We start from the raw sequence: 23,148 nt of genomic DNA, 5'->3' as shown, positions 1-23,148 counted from the left end.
TACTAAAGGGTAAACTGTCTGCTTCCACAGCGTGCCATAGATATCAGCCAGGTATCAGCAAGGCAGAGCAGAGGAATCCAGAATTACTCTACGTATTTCCCACGGCTTCACCAACTGGAGTACTTCCTCTGCTGCCTTTCCCTTTGTGTGCCAGTCGTCAATCACTGTTGTGGTTGGAGCAGGGGGTGAGAGCACTTGCCTTCAAGAAAGCCTGCTGCAACTCACTGAGGGATAGAGTGGAGGGCAAAGGGCTGCTTTTGGGAACAGATGGCCACAAGAACTAGCAGCACTTTAATACTTAGTTTCATGTCTCTGGACTGTCAAAACAGGAGATCCGTCCCCATCCTAATAAAGCTGGCAATGCATGTTGCATCATGCATCCAGGTGCTTCTGGGTGACAGAGGCATGGGGAGGTTGGGCCTCATTTAAGCTTGCGTCTTGGTCTACTTCTCAGCCCTGGAAAATTCAGGTTACATCTGGGTCCTACTCTAGGCCACACTGCACCAAATCCATCCCCAGGCTGCATCAGCGCCCCAGCACTGTCTGCTGATGCCATGGTCCACACCACAGGCTTTAATGGAGAGCAAATGGGCAAGTGTGGGGTTCTTTCTTTCCCTCCCTCATCATGCTGAAAGGGCATGGGAATGAGAGCAGGAATTCTTGCTAACAGCTGGTTGAATGTTGTGTAAACAGGTGCACCTGGTTAAGCACCACTTCCATGGCTCCCACACACAGTCAGTGTCACAAATAACAGCATTTTGTCAGTGAGGCGGCTGGCTGCTGCCAGCAGGAGACTCAGAAATGCCAAATGTAATTACAGCTTTTAGTTTGAAATACAGTCCAGACCTCATTCCCAATGAGATGCATCATGCCACTAACCATGTGAGCCTTGCCTGATCCAAGTGCAAACACACTTGACTTAGAGAAACACAGGCTAGCCTGTACCTTCAGCTGCAAGTGACAGGTTGCATCCACCATCACAGTTCAGAGCGTACACATGCTATGCTACAGACTCTGAATCAAGATTGGGAAGGGGTCAGAAATCTCACTAATATTCAAAGACCACATAAAGAAAGAGGCTATTTCCAAAGTATTGATTTTCTCTCTTTGGCTTCTATTAGTTCAGACAAGGAATGAGTCTCAGCAGAAAATCACAGCCCTAGTAGGAGTTTCAGTTGGCTAAAAAAAATGAAGTGCCAGCTCACTCCCAGCAATAAGTAATCTTTGAGTTTCTGTATGCACTGGATAGATGCATCTGTTCACCTATATCTTTTGGTTTTAACTTGTGCAGGCACAAGTGGGCCTGATATGAATGGCATGTCCACACCAGTAAAGCTCACCCAGCTAGAAGAGTCCAGAAATCAAAGCAAAACCAGCAGAAATTGAGCCAAAGAGAGATAATTTCAGCCCCCATTCTGAGGTTCAGGATGGGGTCTCAGGGGCCAGAGCCTAAGCCAGCATCCCCTAGTGCTGGCCCACCAAGTACAGTCCTAAGCTGCTCTGCCATTGTAAATCAGGGCACTCTGGTCACTCCAAAGAAGGTGAGCTGATTTGCTTCAGCACAGACCTGGCTTCAAGTGGCTTTTGTGGCAGGCATTGTGGGACCTATTGCTATGTCCAATCAGCGTATATAAATTAATGTATGGACCTACTTGAGTAAATATTTCCAAGCTTAGGGAAGCCAATAGACAGGATAAGTCTCAAATCCTAGGAAACCAGTACTGACAAAACAGAGATTTCTCTTGTGTTCTTTGTCTTAGTTTCATTAGACACTGGAACCGAACTCTGCTTGCAGAGAGTGTTGTGGTGCCAGTTCAAGGGATTGCAAGAAGCAAGTGCCGAGGCATGCCAAGAAGCTGCCTGCCACCCAGCACCAAACGGAGAATCTGGGCACAACGGCCTGGAGTGGAAAGTTTGCTTTGAAGTTCTGTAGGTTTGGGGGATTTTTTTACAACTGAAAATCTTGTAAGGGCAAGTGTCCTCAGCCCAGAAAGGCTGTTCTCATTTTGCTTTGCTCTCAGCACCCATGCATTACCCTGTGTAGTAATAAGCACAGAGGAGCAGCAGACAGAAATGATGACTCACATAACCGCAACCTCCTGTGCCACCCATTGCCTTGCAGGAGAAATTGGGATGGACTGAGCGTAACCTGTGGTGAAAACTTGGTACTAGGAAATGGAGAGGAGAGTTATTTGATTTACGTTGACCCTGGAAAAGGGGAAGGAGAGGTGTTACTTAAGTATTTGTTTACTTGTTTTCTTTTTTCTTAATACCCAAATAAGTTATTAGAAGTTTGTGTTAATTGGCAATAAATTAAATGAACCATTTAGCTCCAAAAGCCATTGTTAAGGAACATACTGTGTTCTCTAAATTGCTAGAGTTCACCTGTTGCATCCATTCACCACACATTGTCAGTAAGCCTGCAGTGGAGAAAGAGAACAGGGCAGGAAAGAGATGCCAGTCCATTTGCTCAGATAATATCACAAGATGGCTAGAGGATCTCCCATCTCTGTGCTCAGCATCATGAAAGCAAAGCCGCTTGCATGTCAGGCAGCTTTCATTTATTGCTTTGAAATTGCTTGCTTACCACAAGCGCTGCATAAAACACTGCATTTGGGAAGCCCAAGTCTCAAGTGCCCTTCTACCTTTGGTTTGATTGCAAAGTTTCATTTAACCTCTACTCTGGTGGACCTCATCCCATGCCCATGAAGTGAGAGAAGACATAGCATAATTAATGATGAAGAGTCTGAGGGCATCAAAGCCTGATTGTCTATTCTGCCATAGCTCCCACCCCAGTGAAGACAAATCTTTTTATAGAGTAATTCTAATACCTGATTCTTCCATTCATCACCAGCAAAGGAAAAACTGACAGAAAACTGGATCAAATAAAATATGTTCAATCTAGAAACAAATGTTTCATTTTTCAGGGCTTTTTTTTTTTTAATAAAACTGAAATTAACTTTAAAATGAAACATCATTTCAAAATTTAAAATGCAGTGATTAATTTTTTAAAAAGATGAAACAAAGTACTTTTATCCTGCATTATTAAATAAATAGATTAAATTTACATAAATTTCCAAAACACTTCAATAAATCCAGCAGGCGTCAGCCAAGAAAAATTCTGATCAAAATTTTCCACCAGATCATGTTTTGTTTCTTTGTGCCTCAATTCTGTGTTTGTAAAAAAATGGATATTTTTTTTCTTCTCTTGATCTTGTCTGCGTGGGTTTTAAAGTTTTCAGGGCTGGGACTGTCTCTGCATTTTGCCCATGAAGGAGGGAGATCTCTCTCCCAGGGCTCAGGACTGCTAAGCATAGTTCTAATATGTTAAGAGAATAACAAATAACATTTATTTGGCAGTGATTTCAAGGGCACCTGACTTATAATATAGGTGTATAAATGGATAAGGCTGATGTATTCCACTTTTTTTTTTCCTGGTTTAGTGGGGAATTCTCTAAAATTCCATCATTACAACCCATGAGTGAACTCCTGCCACCTTGTCTGCAGTGGGATTTCTGTGTTGGCATGCTATTAACAGAAATGGTCTTCCAAGCTTTTTAATTGACTCCTGCTGCTCCTTTTTTACAGTCATTGCTCTCCAGACCTGCATGCAATTTTGGTCTGAAAAATAATGGAATTGCATGTGGCTTCAATTAGGGAACAAAATATCTACCTGTCTGGTAGAGGGCTCTGTGTATTTTTCACACCTGAAAATACTTGGTACATGGCAGTAAGCAAATGCAAGAGACATAGAAGCTAAGAGGAAGCCTCTGTAACTGAGGAGCACTGTAATGGGAAGAGGCTGAATAATAACAGCCATTAATAAAGGGACTGTAATTAGAGGTCAGTTGGAGAAAAGTTCAGTGTGTTCCACTGACTGGCTTCAAGGCATGCAGAAAAACAACCCTGGAGGTTTACCACAGAGTAATATGAGCTGTGAATACCTTGTTTATCCAAAACACCATGCTGCTACACCATTAATTACCAAGAGCGCTGTTGGCAGACAGTGGGTTTCAAAAAGCGGCATTGGCTAATGCTCCACTGGGATATTGGGCCTGGCAATGGGGCTGATCTAACTGGACCCATCTATCAGCAAGGGGGATATGTGGGTCTCTGTGGTATTGCTGATTTGCCAGAGGTTATGTAAAAAGGAGACTTGCTGAGCCCTTACAGAGCAGAAACTGGACTATGTTCTGTCCATGGTTGGAGCAATGGAGCTGCATCCCCATGCCCACAGTGATGTTGGGCACATGCTGAGACACCCAAGAGACTGCACTTGCCCAGTCTCCAGAGCAACAGCCAGAGTGTACTGTGGGTTTGGAATGAGTGCAGCCCTATCCTTTCTGGAGTGAGGCATGGACAGCACTTACCTCTCGAGTTATTAATTGTGCACTTATGAAGCTACCCTGCTTGCTGTTCTGCCACCAGCTCAGCTTTGCAGGCCTCTGATGGCTCACCTGCAAACTATGTTACTCATTCTTGCTTTCTGTGCCTTGTCACTATAGTTTGCACAAACACTTCAGGGAGGGGTCATCTCTGGATAGATGTGCCCACAGCAGCTAAAACAAGGAGGACTACTCTTTCTCCGTTCTGTGATACTACCAAAAAGAAGAAATCTTCCATCCTAAACAGTTATCTCTGTGGCTATTTGGCTAGAAATAATAGGATAGTGCTATTCATGTGCAGAGTCAGCAGTACAAATGCTGAGCTCACTAACATCCTGAATGAGAAATTAAAGCTTTCTGAACAGCAACCCCATGCTCAGCTAAACCTCTTAAGAGGAAATAGCTAACACAAGTCTCCATCCTTATCCAGAAGCCTGAGAAGAATACATGTTAGTATTCTTTTCTCCAAATCAATAACACTTCAGTAAGGGGATTATTATAAACACAATATCATATTTTCTGGAAGGCTCATTATAAAACACAAACAGCTTGGTAACATATTTAAACTGTTCATTACCAAGAGTTGCCTTGGGATTGTAACAGATTTTTCTTTTTTTTTTTCCCCAGAACAGAATCAGATGAGCATGATTAATTGTTTTTCCCACAATAGCCAGGCAGCCGGGCAAGACAATTGCTGTGGCTTTTTTAGTTCCTATGCTTAGACTGGGGCTTGTGGGAAGATAAATCCTTTTTCTCCTTTCTATCATATCCTCCAGTCAACTGCTCGGAAATACAGGCCCCTCGGCATGCTTTCTTCTCTACCTGCCCTTCAGGACCAGAATGCTGCAGTAGCGTCGCTGACAAGAGGTTATTTTTATTACTGAGCCACCGTTGGGGTCACTGATATCTTTGAGGCCCAAGCTCTGTGTGTCACCCAAGGCAATTCCTGTGCTAGCAGAGAACTGTGAGACTTGTCTGGAGTGAAAGATCACCATAAACCAATTTAATGCCATTTAAAAAGAAGGGCTGGAAACTCTGTGAAGTCAACTGCAAGCCTAGTTACTCATCTTATGTGCAAGTGACTTCAAAACCACAGTTTTACATCAGTTCTAGAGGAGGAGAATATCCAGGATGAGTTTTTAATGAACCATCCCCTTCTTGCACTGTCACTCCTCCTTAGGAAACCACTTGCTTTATGCATATATAGATAGATAGGAAACATACAATGCTAAAGATTTCAGCCAGCTATTCAGTAGAGAAACACACTAATTTATTAATTTGGTCATGGTTCATAATGAAAAATATTCCCCTGTTTCTGCCTGTTTCAGAAGACTGTGAGGTTCTTACAAGAAACAAGTCAGAGCTGAGTGGAACTCACCCAACACAGGGTATGGACGAGCGTACTGGAGCATACAGAGGTTCTTACTGCTGTCTATGAAGGGGATTTGCAGATTGGAACACTGAAAATGTACTGCATTCGTACCAGTTCTACTAGAGTCTGCAGAAATAAAGTCTATAACACCCCTTCCTGAAGGCTCTGCTGCATTGCTCCCTTTTCCTCTCATCAATAATAGAAGAGCCAGTCAGCCTTTCCTGCTGAGCTCAGAATGGGCAGATGATTTTTTAGTGATAGCTTTTTCAAGGTTTTTTTTTTCAGAGCCATTACAAAACACACAACCAACACAGCCAAATCTCAGTGCAAGGTGTGCTCACCACCCTGAAATCAAATTCTCGTGGAAACAAAATGGATGACCCAAAATCTCTGGAGCATTGGATAAGCTTGCATGATAAACAACTTTTAATGGCTCTGCTGGCACCACTGAGTCTGTTAAATGTCACTGCTTTCCCAAATACCTTTGCGGGGATGACTGCTTTATCTGTATAGTGCATTTTCCCCTTATTATTATTTGTGTCTGCAAAGTTGCCATCCTGGAAGCCATTGCATAGGGACTGCAGGTCGTTTCATGCTCATTTTCCTCTCTGTTCACATGAGCTAGTCCTTGATATCCAAGTAGAATTTTTGCTTGGGACAATTTTAAAGCAGGCTAAACTGGCACAGACACCACATTCCTCCTCTGGAACGGCAAGGCACATCCTCATGGAGACGCATCTGCTGATCCCTGCTGACAAGCTTCATTAATGTCAACAGATTTGTTTTATTGTAAAATACAAGTCACCAGCATCAACAACCTCTCCCTGCTTTCCTTTTAGGACTACTTCTTGCTTTCTTTTAAGTCAACAGAATATTTACACAACCCTCACACTTTTATTACACAGGTTTGTATTTGAGGCGGTGAAAATAACTTGCATTGTTAGTAAAAGCAATAAAAGTAATGCCAGACTCATTGCTCTGTTAAACCACATGAGCGGCACCAAGCAGATAACCCAGCCCAGCCGTATATTCATTGTGAAATAGCAAACCCTGCGTTGTTGTCTCTAAATGTCGCTAAAGTCTGTAGAAACAAGTCTAAATACGGCTAGGGAGCATTGAAAGTGAAATGATTGGGGCATTTGCATCCAGCTATTAGCCTGAAGCACAGACTGCTGTGCACAGAACTCCAGGGTTCAAGCATTGACCAAAATAGATACAGAGTTTCACTGGGTTTTGCTTTGTGGTTGACTGCTTTCCATAGTTAGAAACTGTAGCTCATTACATTAACTGTACTTTCCTGGATTCTTTCATGAGGTGCATGGATGGCAAGAAAGGGCTCGCAGAACAAAAAGCAGTGTTGGAGCACATTATGTTTTAACCTTCACTCCCATTGGAAAAAGCTTGTATTTCCTATGAGTTTCTTTTATTTAATCATCTAGACTACATTTCCAGGATTTAGGAGAAAACTGGGTGCCTGGAATGGGAAAAGGTGAGAATTTAGAAATTCTTGTACATTTGAAAAGGCAACACGTATCTCTAGATTCTGTCCTGCTAAGCAGTAGCCAGATATCCAATGCCATGGATGTCTCAGTTTTGCCTTTGATTACATCAGACTTTGCCAGGTGTGACAGGATTTTAATTAGGGTGCAAAAGCAATGTATGAAAGGTAGGAAACTCTGACAGTGTAGATAAAACAAGTGGCCAGTGGCAATTTATTCCTTTTGGTTCCACAATACTGTTTTAGCTTTGGCATCATGCTGCCTTTCTCTGCAAGGAAAATGTCACCCTTAAGATACAAGAAGTCAAAAGTACTCCAAGATGCCAAGGAGATTTGGGGATGCACGGAAAGCTGGTATTGCCAGGGTCCAGAGGCTTCTTATTATTACTCTTCCTCCCTGTGGCAGCCCCCTCACCACTCCTCATGAACACCCAACATCCTTTGCAAGTCTTTTGCAGAAGCTGATCAAGCACTTTGCCAGCATTAATTCCTTCCCAGCGCCTGCCTTTGCAGGGATGGACCACGTGCAGTGCGGGCTCCTGCAGCCCCATAGCGTACACACTGTTCTCTCTTATCAGCAGGTATTGCAGCTTAAATTCCCTCTCTGCGAAGCCTCTGTTGTCACTTCGATGTTGCAAGTTTACATTGTGTCCTTGTCACAGATAATATAGTTCCTTCTGTTTCTTTCTCTGTCACTGGCTCTTTTTTCTTCACGGTTTTCTTTCTCCTCTCTGTTGTGTGGATACAATAGTCCCTCTCGGTTCTCCACAGACTACATTGTCCTGTAATTGCTCTCCTATCTCTAAGAAAGGGAAAATCCATTCTGATTTCATCACCTTATTTTTCTCTGTATAAATGATAAACACTTCCATTAATCCATCTGTTTTCAGTGGTGTATCTGGGTGAAGCATGAATAAAACGTCTTACATAACATGTCAAATCACAAATTTCCCTGTAACCAATTCTCTTGGATACTGTCACTGTTAACACACCTACTTCCTGTATCTATTCTGATGCTAAGCCTTTGAGACATCTTCCAGAGTAGGTCCATCAGCTGGAAACAGGAGCAGAAAATATAGAAGCAGCTGCTGAGCAGACCATTCTCTCCTAGGTGAAAACCTCCTTTGAAGTCAGGGGGAAAATTTTCCTAATGTTTTCTGAGAATGTGATTTTTTTCAGCACAGGTGAAGACAGTGTGACAGCAGGGGAAGAACCCTATTCCTTAATGCCACAGCAGTATCTGTCACATGTGGGTCTCTGGTCCCCCCACAATGGGGTGGTCACAAAACTGAGCAGCAGCAGCCAGCTCTGTTGTCTTGTCCTGCTGCTCCACTTTGTGGAATATTATTCCACGTTTCCCCAGCTACAATCCAGTCACAGCAAATTTCATAGTAACAATATTTTTGCAGCAGAAATTGTATTACAATAGAATCACTGTCATTACAGCTGTTATTACCCCACAATCACTACCATGATAAAGCTGTGCTCATTACACAAGCAGTAAACTCAGTCTGGGGAGAGATTAGCATAAGAAGCCAAGACTAAATCTGCCCTGTGGGGATTGGAATTTCAAGTTCTTTCTCTCCCACTTGCTTTTCTTCTTTTTGTTAACAAGTAGAAAGAAAGCACTGTTGCTGCTTGTCACCTCTGAGCTAGTATCAAAACCTTGCAGAGCTTCATCAAGCTGTACAGTCAAGTGGATGAAGGTAAGAATATAAACTAGGCCATATCAGTACAGACCAACAGTTCGTGTAGCTGAATACCTGCCTCTGTAGAGAGGGTCTCAGACTAGGGCAAATACAGAGTGAGACTTTGCCCAGGGCCCAGCATCTCACCTCCCTTACTTCCTGCCTTCCAGGTGATATATTTGTGTTGGACAAGTGAAGGGATTTCTGATGAGTCAGAAAATTATTAAACCTTGATGGGTGTTCCTTCCATTAATTTGTCTACGCGCTCGTTACATCCACATAAGCAGCCCTCAAGGAGGACAACAAGGATGGTTCAGATATCAGAAAAGCACGTGCCAAGGGATGGTTTGGGATCCTGGGGAGAGAGGCTGAACAACAGGCACCTGCGAGCAATGCAGACCCACTGGGCCAAGCCTCCCCTCCACTCCGGTGCCTGCCTCCACCCGTTCCTATATAAAGCTAAAAGGGCAGCACAATTTCAGCATCACAGATAAAACACGCTCAAGTTTTACAAGCAGAGAAAGTATTTTATTGGCACAGGCTCTTTGTTACTAACCTGGCATAAAAACTATCAAACTGTATAAATAAACCTGGGGAATTACCTCCTCCCTCAGCCATGGCCCTCACTGGGCCCTGAATGGATTAATTTAAAATGGGTTATAAATTTCTGATAAAGGATATTTCAACTCCAAATTGCATATTCAACAATGCTTTTGCTGCAGTGCTCCTCCACCTCTACAGAGAAGGACCAGATTCTCAACAGGGCTAAATCAGTTGGACTCTAGCCTGGCCTATGCCACGTTAACCACCCTACACCTCCACTGCCCCTGTCTGCATCGCAGCAAGGTGCTGGGGAGCCTCAGCACTCTGCTAAAGCTGTACAGGGCTCACTCACCATTCCTGCCCTGGTGGCAGAAGCGCACTGCAGTGTCTGTTCCTCACCTGCACTGGGCTGGGTCTGCCCTGTTGATTTGAACTGCAAGGAGCTTGGGACCAGAACTAACCCAGACTCACATTTGCAAGCTGCTCAGGTGGGCTGAAATGCGGATGAACTGTGCCGTTCCCCACGGAGCAGAGCAGTGACAGCTGTGCAACGCGTGCATCTTGCACCGGAGCAGTGTCTAGGCTGCCTCTGGCCTGTGACCTTAGGAGACAGAATGCATCATACTGAGGTGCAGGCTGCTGCTGTGTTGGGCACAGTTTCAGTTCCCACCTGCGCTTTCCCACTTAGTTTAAATGCAAATTCAGAAATGGAACATCATGAGGAGAAGGGAGGGAGAGACAGAGAGAAAAAAAGTCCTTGCTGGTGCCTATGCCTAGCAAATGGGAACACAAGGGGACCAAATAAATACAGGGCACTTTGGCAAGGAGAGAGCTAGGGAAGCTTTCAAAGCAAGGTAAGTATCAGTGATGTAGGCAGCACAACTGATTGATGCGATCATGCTTCTCTATCTCCTGATCCATCCCTTTTTCCCCTTTAGGCAAAAGCTCTGTTAAATGCTATAGAGAAGTAAAACTGGAACACGGTCAGAGGCAACATACAGGGAATTAACAACCTTTGCCTGGATTCCCAGTTCAGCTAAAAGGAAGATGGTGGGAGAGGGAGAAGTAATAAATACAGTGCTGTTCAGAAGAATGGAGCCCTGAGGTGTGTGCTTCTTCTCAGGCAAAGCAGAGGCAAGGCAACAGCAATACACTCTTTGTGCCTTTGGGATGGAAGTTTGCTCCCAGCAGCAGAAACAGCCTCAAATTCATGCTGGGGAGATTCCCAAGCAGATTCCCTGCAGCTCCTTGCAGGCTGCCACTGGCCTCACCTGCCTAGAAATGCAGCAGTTCTCTAAGGGCACACAACATCCCCTCTGCATGCAAGCCCTCTTTTGGGGTTGCATTCAGAGGATTTCCATTAGCACCTTTGTCTGCAACAGACAATGTCTGTGGCCTTCCCATGTTGGTTTTACAAGCAGCAGGGAGAGAGTGAGCATGGAGGCAGCAGCTTGGCCCCAGCACTGGAGTGGAGTTCAGCCAAGGGCATTTGTTTTCCTACACTGATCAGCCACTTCCTCTTCCCACCCCTCTCTGTCGGCCATCGAGCTCCTGTTCCCCAAACCACAAACCACCAGCTGCAGCTAGTTCAAGTGAGATGCACTCTTCTTCAAAACACTTGGCTTTAGTCCGGAGGACTGGGTTTCTTTGTTATGACCACACACACTTACTAACGTTCAATCTGCTGCTCTCTGCTGCAACCCTGGATGGGGGAATGCGAAAGACTGCTGAAGTCCTTTGCTTAAATCCCTACCACTGTTCAGCAGGATGCTAATACCGATGCCTGATTTAAGCCATTCCTTACTATACACTGTGTCTTGGCTGGAGTACCTGATCTAAAGCACAACCTAAGCAAGTCAGCCTCTTAGCATGACAGCCAGCAAGGGCACTTTCTTGAAAAAATATCATTAGCCTCCAAGAACCCATTCACTGGCCATCTTCTGAAAGTGAGTTTTGTGGATTGTTGATGTGTTAATAATTTCCATGGCAGCAGGGGCAATGGCAGAAATGGATTTGGCTTACTAATAACACAGTGAAGGCAAAATCCAGATTTGATCCATCCCTTCTCCTCTGTTTCCCCAGCATCCCTGTTTTGACGCCCCACCTGGGAACCCTGACTATTTCTGTACAGCCCACATGCGAGTAAGTAACCCCCAAGTTTGACATGGAACTGGAAGAAAGTAAAATTGTTCTGACAATATTGCGTTAGTGTTAGTTCATAACGGCTGGTGCAGGTACAGAAGCACTTTGGCAGCTGCCAGGCCAGGAGAGATAGATGTGGTCTTCTGATCACAGTGGACATTTGCTTTCAGAGGGCAAAGCCCTCAACTTAAAGAATGGAAACCTGGTTCAAGAGAAATGATAGTCTCATGCTTGTCTCCTGTGGGACTCTTTGCACGTATGCTTTCTTTTTATTTTAATTCTTTTTCACCACATGTCAGTTGCCCACATTCCCCAAGGACCATTCAATAACAAACTGCTCAAAACATGCAGTTGTTTCAGCAGCTTCAGAGAAGGGAAACACTGGCACTCTCCAGAGAAATCCCATGTGCTTGGCCCTGGGCTGGCAGCAGTTCTGGCCAGCAGCTTCTGGCTGTGGTTAAGGCACCTACCTGGCACAGATGCTTCAGTCTTGGCTCTGCTGTGGAGCTGCTCTGTGAGCTTGGGGAAATCAAAAAAGAGAAGTAGCAAATTCCCATCTTGCTATCTATATTTCTCATTCATTCCCTTGGGAAGACAAGACCCTAGTACCTTTGCAGGCAAAAACACCTCTTCCTTTTGCCATTTTGTCCTTGCCCCTGGTCGTGGTTTAGCCCCAGCCAGCAACTCAGCACCACACAGCCACTTGCTCACTCGCCCTACCCCAATGGGATGGGGGAGAAAATTAGAGGAGTAAGGGCGAGAAACACTCCTGGGTTGAGATAAGAACAGTTTAATAATTGAAATAAAGTAAAATAGTAATGATAATAATAACAATATAATAATAATAGTAAAAATAATATACAAAGCAAGTGATGCACAATGCAATTGCTCACCACCTGCCGACCGATACCCAGCCAGTTCCCAAGCAGCGATCGCTGCTCCCCGGCCAACCCCCCCCAGTGTCTATACTGCCCATGACACCGTATGGTATGGAATGGCCCTTGGGGCAGTTTGGATCAACTATTCTGGCTGTGCCCCCTCCCAGTTTTCTTGTGCCCCTGGCAGAGCAGGGGAAGCTGAAACGTCCTTGACTGGCATAAGCAGTGCTGAGCAACAACTAAAAACATCAGTGTGTTATCAGCATTCTTCTCCTACTAAATCCAAAACACAGCACTGTGCCTGCTACTAGGAAGTAAATTAACTCTATCCCAGCCGAAACCAGGACAGACTGCATGGAATATTTTCTGTGTCTGTTTTCCTTTGAGAATTTTCTTTTAAGGATATCATACCCACACATGCACAAACATAAACTCACCTATATTTGGAGGACTTGCACATGCATACTGCCTCCACCACTACTACATCATCCTTATTGCCTGACTATCTTAAGAAAGGCTGCCTATATGCAATGAAGAGTGTCCCAAGTGATTTGACAGGCTGGTTATCTTTTTACCCACACCATCGTTACCTATCTTGCATTTTGCAGCAGTAGAACATGGGAATCAAACCTTGTAGTCAAGCTTCTAATATCAATAGATAAAAATAAAATAACTATAATAATCCTTACCTATATGCTCAGATATTGCAGTAGTGAGGAACAAAGGAAAGTCTATAAACAAATCAGTCCAGGGTTTTTCATCTTCAGAGTTCTCTAAGTGCCTTAATACAAATTCTTTTACCTTCAGGATCAGTAGCATGTGGTTTTGATTCAGATCCATGTTTTTTGTACTTTATACGGATTTTTAATTAGTCTGTGCTGCATGGGGAAGAAGAGCAGCCTCCCTATGAAAACAAAGTGCCACATTTCCCTGTCATCTTCAGATGGGTTTTTGTTTGCATATGAACAGCCATTGTCAAGGATCAAGCCTGGAGTGAGTTTAGTAGATGCTGCCTTGTTGTTGACTGTCTCTGTCTTGAAGACCAAATTTCTCAAATACTAGAAGAGCTGCACCAGAGACTGCAAGACTGTCAGGCCTGGAGGCCCCCATAACAAAAAACACAGAAAAAAAACCCCAAACCAGGTAAACTGTTTTTTAAAAATTCCAGGTTAAAGTCTATTGCTCAGTATATCCCTCAGTTTGGACATGAAATGCCTGGGAATGTGAGGGTTTTTTAATGGGCAGCAATCATTATCCACATTAGTTCATTATTTCCTCAATTTCGAAACTCAGCAGACTCTGCTGCTGGGAGCTGTACTATTTTGGCATATGTTACGTTTGTGCTTTCCTTCCCTAGCCTGAGGCCCCTCCAGCACACGCATCTGAAGTCCTGTAGCAATTTTACACTCTGCACATGTGGACATATACTCAGACGTGGTGCCAAGCAGCAGAGAAGCAGCTACACCAAGCTGACTGGTCTCCTAGACCCACCTATTAGGAGGTGAAAAACCACAGTAATTCTGGTGCTCCAAGGGTCCAGCTCCCCAGACCTGCTTTGCAGCCTTACTTGTACTCCTGTCCAGCCAAATGTAACAAAGCAAGCTCTGGACTGACAGCCCTGTAGCCATGCCTCACACACATGCTCTTACCACCTTTCCAGGAAAGGTCTTTTGTGACACCATGATTTTGTCACGAGTGATGTTTTTCTTGAACTGCTAGTGAATGTCTTTGATATACACGGTGTTGAATCTGTTTGCATTACTCTTGAGAACCATCATAGAAGAAAAGTTTATGCTAATGAGTGTTGTTGGTTCTGCAGTGTTTCAAATCCATGTTTTTCCTTTTGGTCAAAAGATTCTTTTATCTGCAAAATTTTCAGATGCACTTTATTGATACTGCAAGATTTAACAAGATACGAAATTTTATTAGCAGCCTCTCACGATGGGCTGCAACTGCCAAATTAAAAAGCAGTCAGTATACTTCAGAAAAACTTGTAAGTGATCTGCTCCTTTCCCTCTAAGGATTGCCTGAGAGTAGCTGCCTATGTCACACAAAGTAGGGGAAAGGGCAAAGCTAGCAGATCTCGGAAGCAAGGTGTGGAAGTTCAACCATTTTTTATCTAAAACATTGCTTTATAAAGGCTGGATCCAAACCACATTGAATTCAAAATCCCACTGGCCCTAAGATTGTGCTGCAGAGTGGTTTTTTTCATATGATATCCAGGATCTTTATAGTTTTGATTTAGTTAGAAACACCACTAGAAGCCAGAAGCTTTGCTTTTGGTATTTTCCTACCATCTCATCAGAGAGCTCACAATACCTAGCTGCACTGGTGCGGATACCTTCTAGATTGTTTTAACCTACTTTAACCTATAAACTGCTCAGGTGTTTTAAGGCAGTACGATACAGAGGGAGGATGGATGACCCATTAAGACGCTGCAACCCCAAGACTCAATTCCCTGCTTGGCACTGATACGAGGGACAAGCTGCGAGCATGCCTCTTGCTGCTGAGCAACTGTGCATCCCCTCAGCCTGGGCAAAGACAAGATTGCCGAGCTCCCAGCACACAGAGGCTGCTCAGGTCCGTACTCAGCCATGAACAGCAAGGGCTGCCTGCCTCCCTGGAGCCAATTAATTTTCCAGCTCTGTGTGTGCCTCCAGCACTCCCAGGCTGTCTTTCACCAAAAGGCACCCAGCTCTCCAATCAAATCAAGTGTAACAGACCTGGGAGCACCCAGCCTTTAGAAAAGGGTCTTTAAATGCTCCCTTGCTCCCACTCAACAGTCCTTTCCCTAGAGGCCATAGCTCAAACACCTTTGGCTCTCCCTGCCCCCCTAACCACCAAAAGCAGCTCTGCCCTGCCTGAGAAAGCAAAATCACAGGAGCTGTTCATTTGACAGAGAGCTCGCTTGAAGCCAAACAGGGTTTTGCAGTTAGGAATTAATGGTTTGGAACACAATATTATTGGATTGATTTTAAATAGATGTTTCCCTTCTCATTTGTAATAAAGTGAATGGTGCTAAGAAAGCCAGAGGAAATGATATAAACCCAGCCTGCCTATTGCTTTGGAAGCGTCTTTAAATATTTCCCTCCCACAGTCAGTGCTGGATTGTGAGTAGCAAATGACAGACAGAAGAGAACAGATGAATATCTATTTATGCAGGAAAATGAAATGTATGAATAGTTATTTTGAGGTCAAATGTATTTTGACATGTATCTAATATAATTCTCTTGATAAAATGCACTTTGTCAAGTACTTTCTGGCATTCTGGAGTTGATGGCTTTTTTTTTTTAGTTTGCAATCTTTCTCTGGGTAAAAAAAAAAAAAGTGAAAAATTACATTTGTCAAACACCACAAAGCAATTTATTGTCATCACAAATGCCTTTTAAAACAAAACAAAAACAAATACCCAGGCACTATTTATTCAGCACAAAATCCAGAAGCAACAGGGAGTTGTGGCAAGGCACAAACATATAGGAAAGGACCCAACTGTAACCTGACAGTGAACAAGAGCCCAGAAATCTCCTCACAACTTTGCATTCAAAACAAAAGAGAGAAGAAACATGGATGTTGAGTGCTGCTTCCAGCCTCACATAGCAGGAAAGCTAGAATCAGTGCTCAGCTCTGCTGTTGGCCTAGTGTAGAGACTGGTATCTGTCTGCATCACTGTTTTCCCTCCCCTACTCTACCTGCTGGGACTGTAGGATCTTGGCTGCACTAACTCGATCTTTTCATGCCAACATGCATCATTCCGCAGCATGGCACTCTCCACTAATACAAGTAATTCTATAATGCAGATAACAGGTGCAGCTCAACTACTATTCTAATCACTTTTATTATTGTTGTGCTTAAACTAAGAAAATGGTTTTCTGACTGTGTCATGGTTTAGCCCCAGCCAGCAACTCAGCACCACGGGAGAGAATTAGAAGAGTAAGAGTGAGAAACACTCCTGGGTTGAGATAAGAACAGTTTAAGAATTGAAATAAAGTAAAATAGTAATGATAACAATACAATAATGATGATAATAATAATAATATACAAAGCAAGTGATGCACAATGCAATTGCTCACCACCCGCCAACTGATACCCAGCCAGTTCCCGAGCAGCGATCGCTGCTCCCCGGCCAACCCCCCCAGTGTCTATACTGAGCATGACGCCGTATGGTATGGAATGGCCCTTGGGGCAGTTGGGATCAACTCTCCTGGCTGTGCCCCCTCCCAGCTTCTTGTGCCCCTGGCAGAGCATGGGAAGCTGAAAAGTCCTTGACTGGCATAAGCAGTGCTGAGCAGCAACTAAAACATCAGCGTGTTGTCAACATTCTTCTCATACTAAATCCAAAACACAGCACTGTGCCTGCTACTAGGAAGTAAATTAACTCTATCCCAGGCGAAACCAGGACAGACTGCATGGAATATTTTCTGTGTCTGTTTTCCTTTGAGAATTTTCTTTTAAGGATATCATACCCACACATGCACAAACATAAACTCGCCTATATTTGGAGGACATGCACTGTTTCTCATCGCTAACTAATTATAATGTAAGAAACACCAACAAACTTCAGCAAGAGCAGAAAGGACACAGCTTCTGAACTCACTTTTACTAATAACAGTGAATGGAACAGTCGAGCAAACATGCTGCAGTCTTCTCCCCCGTGGGAACAGAAGATAGGAGGAAGGGACAGTTATTCTGTTGTTCAGTTCACTGCTGGTGGGAACTCAGATGCTCTGCTAATAGGTCTCAAGTAGAGCCCTAGATGCAGTAGAGCCTGCTGGTCAGTACGGCAGTTTGCACCATTCAGCAGATTATGCCACAGAGTCCCTGGGTGCTGCTATCCTCCAAGCTAAGTCTGGAGCACTGGTGAAGAAGAGTATTTTCTGCCACTCTTCCTGAGCTTGGAAGAAGCTCAGGAATGTTATAGATAGTGGGCAAATACCAGAAAAAAAAAACCAAACAAACCACCAAACCCCACCCTGCTTCTTTTCTAGCTTGGTCTCTGTAAGAGTTAAGCTAGCAGCTGTTCACTGAATGTTGCAAATCTCTTACTCCTCTGCTATCGAGAACTGATTATCTTGATCCAAGCAACACAAATTTCAGACTGAATTTCAATCTCTGTTTAATACATCTCTTTACTGTGGTTATTTCATCGACAATACATGGGAATTTCATGGCTTTTTAAAAACAGGACGAGGTAGCGTGGTTGGAGTTACTGCCAGTGAAATACTGGCATAAGGAAGTTCAATTTAGTGAGTGAGGCTGTGGGCTGCTGGTCTGGAACTCTGTGGAAGAATGATCACCTGGAAAGCAGTTTTCCCTCTAAGTTAATAAAAAAATTATTATTGTAATAAAAGTTAATGACTGAATATCATCTGCCATAAGAAATGGCAGAAGTAGTAGAGGAAAACTCTGGTTTGGGGAAGGAAACTCAAAACTCACATCTACCACAACAGCACTCCAAAGGAGAGACAACATTTTGTCATGCATCAGCAGGAGACTGAGCTCTTGAACCCGGGCATCCCCAAGCACTTTTTTGTTTTGGTTAGCATTTCTACCCTGAATCTTCAGATGGAGAAACAACACATGAAAAGACAAAGCACCTCATCAGAGGTTGCTTAACAGGTGAGACATAGGGCCTGGCTAGGCATGAAAGCATCCACATCTGCAGGACCTACCCAGCAGCACAGCTTCTCCTCACACGTGGGACACAGGGCATCAATGTCACCATTTTTGCTGAAGAAAGGAGAGTGGGAGCCTGTCGCCTGCTTAGCCTCGACAGCAGGAGGGGGAGAAGAGGGAAAGAGGATTTGCTTGCAGGCAGGTAGCAGAACCAGCAGGAACAGCAGTACTCTGACTCTCAGTCCTGCCACATAACCTTACCGCTGTCCTAAGGTGCCTTTTGTCTTGAACTCCATTCTTGTGACATAAAAGGGGTTGAATTTTTTGCTGAAGCCTATCCTTTACAGCTCCAGGGCATTGTGGGCAGAGCATAATGTCTCCCTCACCCCCTCATTCAGGGCTGGCTTAGTGGAAACTGCATGAATGCCCACAACAGCAATGCAACTACCTGGCTTGGTCCTGCTCAGGGGTTGGGAAGCTTTATTCCCAGGGCTGTCAGTACTGCGGCTTTCGCTGAACAGAAAGCCACCAAAGGGAAGTAATTTGCTGCTGACCCAACCCTTCCAGGTGACAAAGTGAAGGATGCCATAGGAGGACAATACCTGGGTGATGCTGCAGGGTAGTGCACACACCTCACTATTCCCCCCACCCCAGAGGCCCCTCAGAGAGCCTACTTCTCAGCCAGGGCTGCCCTGTAATGCCTGGTGATGAACTGCAAGCGTCCTACTAACAGCTTTTATGGATTAGAAGGCATTTAATGAACTATGAGTGGAGTTCATTGAGAAAGACAAAGGGGACTGCTTTCCAGATACTGTCTGAATTTGTATTAGCCTTTGCCCAGGAAAATCAACGGGTGCATTTCCCAGGCTCACCTCTAGCCAGCATCTTGCACCCAAGCTCACATTCATAGAGACTGCCCTGTTGTACCTCAGCAGCTTTTGCTTACCTCCCAGCCTGATGCTGGGCTTGCCCACTTAGTTCTTAAGTGCCTACAAACTACCCCAGCCCCAGAGCAGTTTCCCTGCTTGGGGTTTCTCAAGGAGACAGGAGCTAACAGGGCTCAGCTGCCCATACGCAAGCAACAGCTCCTACTTCAAACCTGCCCCTGCAAATTTCCCTGTCAGCCGACGGGGGGGTGATGGGATTTGCCTAGGGAGAGAGGGAATGCAGCTCCAGCAGGTGAGAGCATGGGATGGCTGCAGCATGATAATGGTGTTGCTTAGCAACCTCTGCACCTGCAGTTCATTTAATTAGGATGTTTCTGAGCCTCTGACAAGGCTGAGCTTGAAAGGGCTTCTGCTGGCAGGGAGTGACTATGCAGTGGTCCTGCTCAGGTCCCAGCTCTACTCCATCAGCTTCAGGCCCCACAGTCAGAGGTGAAGCAGCACAGGGACCAGCATACAGCTCCACTGCCCAAATCTGGGCTCACACAGAAGAAAAGCACCGTGCCTCTACGGCTAGACAGCAGCCAAGACTGTTCATCACTGTCTCCTGTTCAGCTCCACATCTGGAGAACCACTTCAGGCTTTTCCTTTTCCCTGGAGGGCAATTACTGCTCTCAACTACATGATTACTTTTAAAGCAAAGCAGAATAAAAATTCATGAGCTACTATAAACCTAGCCAGCAAATCTGGCGGGTTAAACTAGCCCTATTGACCACTGTTCCTATCTTTCAACAGGTCTTTGGGATCCCCTTAGAGGCTATGGCTGGAGGATGCACATCCTTATTTCAGCACGCTATCAGCACATCTGCACTATCGACAGAAACATGCTCACTTCACCCACATACCCATGAAACACTCCAGATGGATAGTCAGTCACTCCTACTCCTCAGAAATGATCCAGATTACTCTCCCCTTCTGGGTATAATGCTTAATCCCAAACATATATTGCATTCTACTCCAAGCCTCCTACTTCTGTGCACATTCATTCTTCCTGAAAGCTGCTTTTTCTTTAAAAATCTCTTTAATTATCTCTTCCACAGTAGTGTCTCCAGCTGGTACCTTTTGTTATGTTATCCTGTGGATTGTGCATTCCTCCAAGTACAAGCATTAGACCTCTGGAGCAAGAATTCTCCCCTTCCTGGTGCAGTGAGAAAGGATAATCATGACATCCTCTAAACCACAATGTGCCTCGAGCTGCATTCTGGCAGGTACCACATTTCAAAAAGATCATAGAATCATAGAATCGTTTAGTTTGGAAAAGACCTTTAAGATCATCCAGTCCAACCATTAGATCATCCAGTCCAACCACTAATGATGCAAAAGGAGACTTCTCTATTCTGAGTATGTAAGGGAGTTATCATGTGAAGAGCTGATTTAGCAACTCACCTTCCACCCCAGCCAAGTTTGCAGACTGGAGACCAAGAAAAGGAAGATCTGCTGGGACAGCTACCCAGGGCTTCACATTTTGTGCTGGTTCAGGAAGCCCTCATTTTGACCTCATTCCCATCTCTGATTTTCCACCGTTTTCCTTGCTTTCATTTGGAGTTTGCCTTTGGGGCCATTTCCCCAGGAGAAGCTATAAGAATCTCATACTGGTAAGACCAGGGGGTATTTACTTCTGACAGTTTCAATTGTTCTGACCCTGCAGAAACAGCTACAGTCTCAGGCAAGGACATGCTTCTCTTTCCTTTACCAGGAACAGTAACAGAACAAATTTGCTATTTCGCTTACAGGACAACATAGCTCCGTGTAGCTACTGTCTGGTTGGGTTCCCAGTAGCTTTATTGCTGTTCTGTCCAGGGCCCCTTAATGCAAAGGCTTCCAGTCTGAAAAGCAGTGAAACCCAACCCTTTTGTGAAGCCATAACTGCAGAAAATAACCAGTCTTAGGAACACAAGCTGCAAAAGTGAACCCACAGGATACTGGAACAGATTTGGGCTACTGAGCCCGTACTTGCCCTAGCATGGAGAAGCACCCAGCATTTCTATTGCATTTTTCTTTCCAGCCCATATCAGAAGAAAAGGTCTACAAGGTGCTTCTCTGGGAGTTGCTATGGTTACAGCACGATGTTGCATAGCAACAAGCTAAGCTGAACATCACCAAGGCATTTTTCCTTTCTAAATTCCTTCCCCTTGTGTATTCATCCAAATGAGTTAGATTTATCTCCAGCCCCAGCATAAACACACAGCAGGGAAAATCTACCTATTGATTTTGTAGTAAGACCATCTCTATGAGTAGCGTGACAGAATGAGGTACGTGCTCCAGGCACCAGGAAAAGCACTGGGGCTGTCCTGCTGCCATCAGTACAGCACACGAGGGCAGGTGGAAGAAGCTGGCACAGCCTCAGGGTAATTTCATGGGGATGGCCACACTCCTAGAAGTACAGATTGGTGATCCTGTGTGCAGCACCAGGCTGTAGTGGAGCCAGGTCCCAGCTGAAGAACCTCATTTACACCTCCAAGCAAATACTTAGCAGTCAGTTCTTGCCACACTCCCTGAGGCAGGGTTTTGGGGCTTGCTTACCTTCAGCAGCCTGCTGACACCAGGGCCCATGGCGGGGGCACCCTGTGCAGAGCCAGGGAGGCAATACTAATAGCCCCAGCACAAAAAGGCATCCAACACCTCCAAAGCACTTTCCTTCAAACCCAGAAAATTTTTCCTTATGCCTTTCAGGCTGCAGAGCTTTTCGGCATTACCATCTCTGGCAAAGAAAACATCTGTTCTCCTTCTGGTCCAGGAGGTAACTGATGAGTGTGGTTAACATTCAGGAATGCACTTCAGATTTCACCGTGCCAGGGGAGAAATTTGTTTTCTCACTAAGGTTTGTGCCCACACTGTTGCTTACTCTGACACCCATACACATCCACACAGCTAGCCACACATGTTCAAGCCCCTCCACACCTATACACCACCCAGTCCCATGCTTCTTGCTACTTCACATGTCCTCAAACACTCCCAGTACATCCATCAGTGTAGTGATATGCACATTTGCCGTCCTGCAATCATACGCACAAGCATGTATGCATTCCTGCCTGCATTTATTCTTCTGTGTACATACTTCCTGTAGCCTTTCACTGCAAGGCTGTTGTCAGCTACAACTCCCTGACATTCCCAGGATGCCATAAACACTTTGGAAGCATGCTATAGAGGCACATCCCAGTTCAGTCACTTGTTATCTTAGACAAGAAGCTACTGTGGAAGGGATTTTTATTCCATTCTCCTGTTATTACCACTTCTGTGAGGGGCTGTCTAACCAGATATAACTCAAGAATAATGGTGAGCCTAGCATTTACAGAGATTATTTCCTTTCCCATTCCAGAGCTTACCTCTGTTGACCTCCAGCCTTCTACCCTCAGCCAGCGTTACGCGCCAGTTTCCCCATATTATCTGTTCACTGTGTTGACTCTTTCCATCTGCCTTCTGTTCTCTGAAAAAAAGGAGAATAAGGCTTTCTTCTGAAAGCCTGACATGGAGAATCAGCTGCTTTTCTTCATGTGCTGTTGGTGTGAGGGGGCCGTGTAGGGGCTGAAGTTTGGGCCCCTGTTCTTTACACGATTCATGTCCAGATAGAAACCACACCCTCCCAGGGGGGCACATGGATGCTGCTGCACATATCTCTGCAGGCATACTGGCTGTGCATGGTACTGAAAGACTGTCAGCACAAATCTGCCTGACCTTACAAGGTCCCTGAACAGTCAGGCATGGGGGGGGGGGGGGGGGGGGACGACGGACCAACAAAAAAAAATCCCCACAAAGTCATTCAAGAAAGAAAGTCCCCTTGCAGATGTACCTTCAGCTGCAGAACAGAAACTTTTTTTCCCCTCTTTTTTTTCTTATCAAGAACTAAGGCAGAAAACAGCCTGGCTAGAAGTCCGTAAAGGAGCTTGTGAACTTTGGATAGCTCACACTCCCCTCTGGATCTCCAAAGGCAGTTCATATATTAAGACTTGAGTTCTCAGGGCACTCAGCACACTGGGCCAAAACTCCTGGTCTGTGCTGCAAAGACAAACATCAGAAAGGCTGCTGCATAAGACCTTGGGTTCAGCTGACTGAAAATGACAAAAGAGGTTTTGAGAGAGGGAAAG

This window comes from Pelecanus crispus, chromosome 19 (assembly GCF_030463565.1).
Source record: "Pelecanus crispus isolate bPelCri1 chromosome 19, bPelCri1.pri, whole genome shotgun sequence".
In the NCBI taxonomy this organism is placed as follows: Eukaryota; Metazoa; Chordata; class Aves; order Pelecaniformes; family Pelecanidae; genus Pelecanus; species Pelecanus crispus.
Note: the sequence above shows the minus strand (reverse complement) of the source record.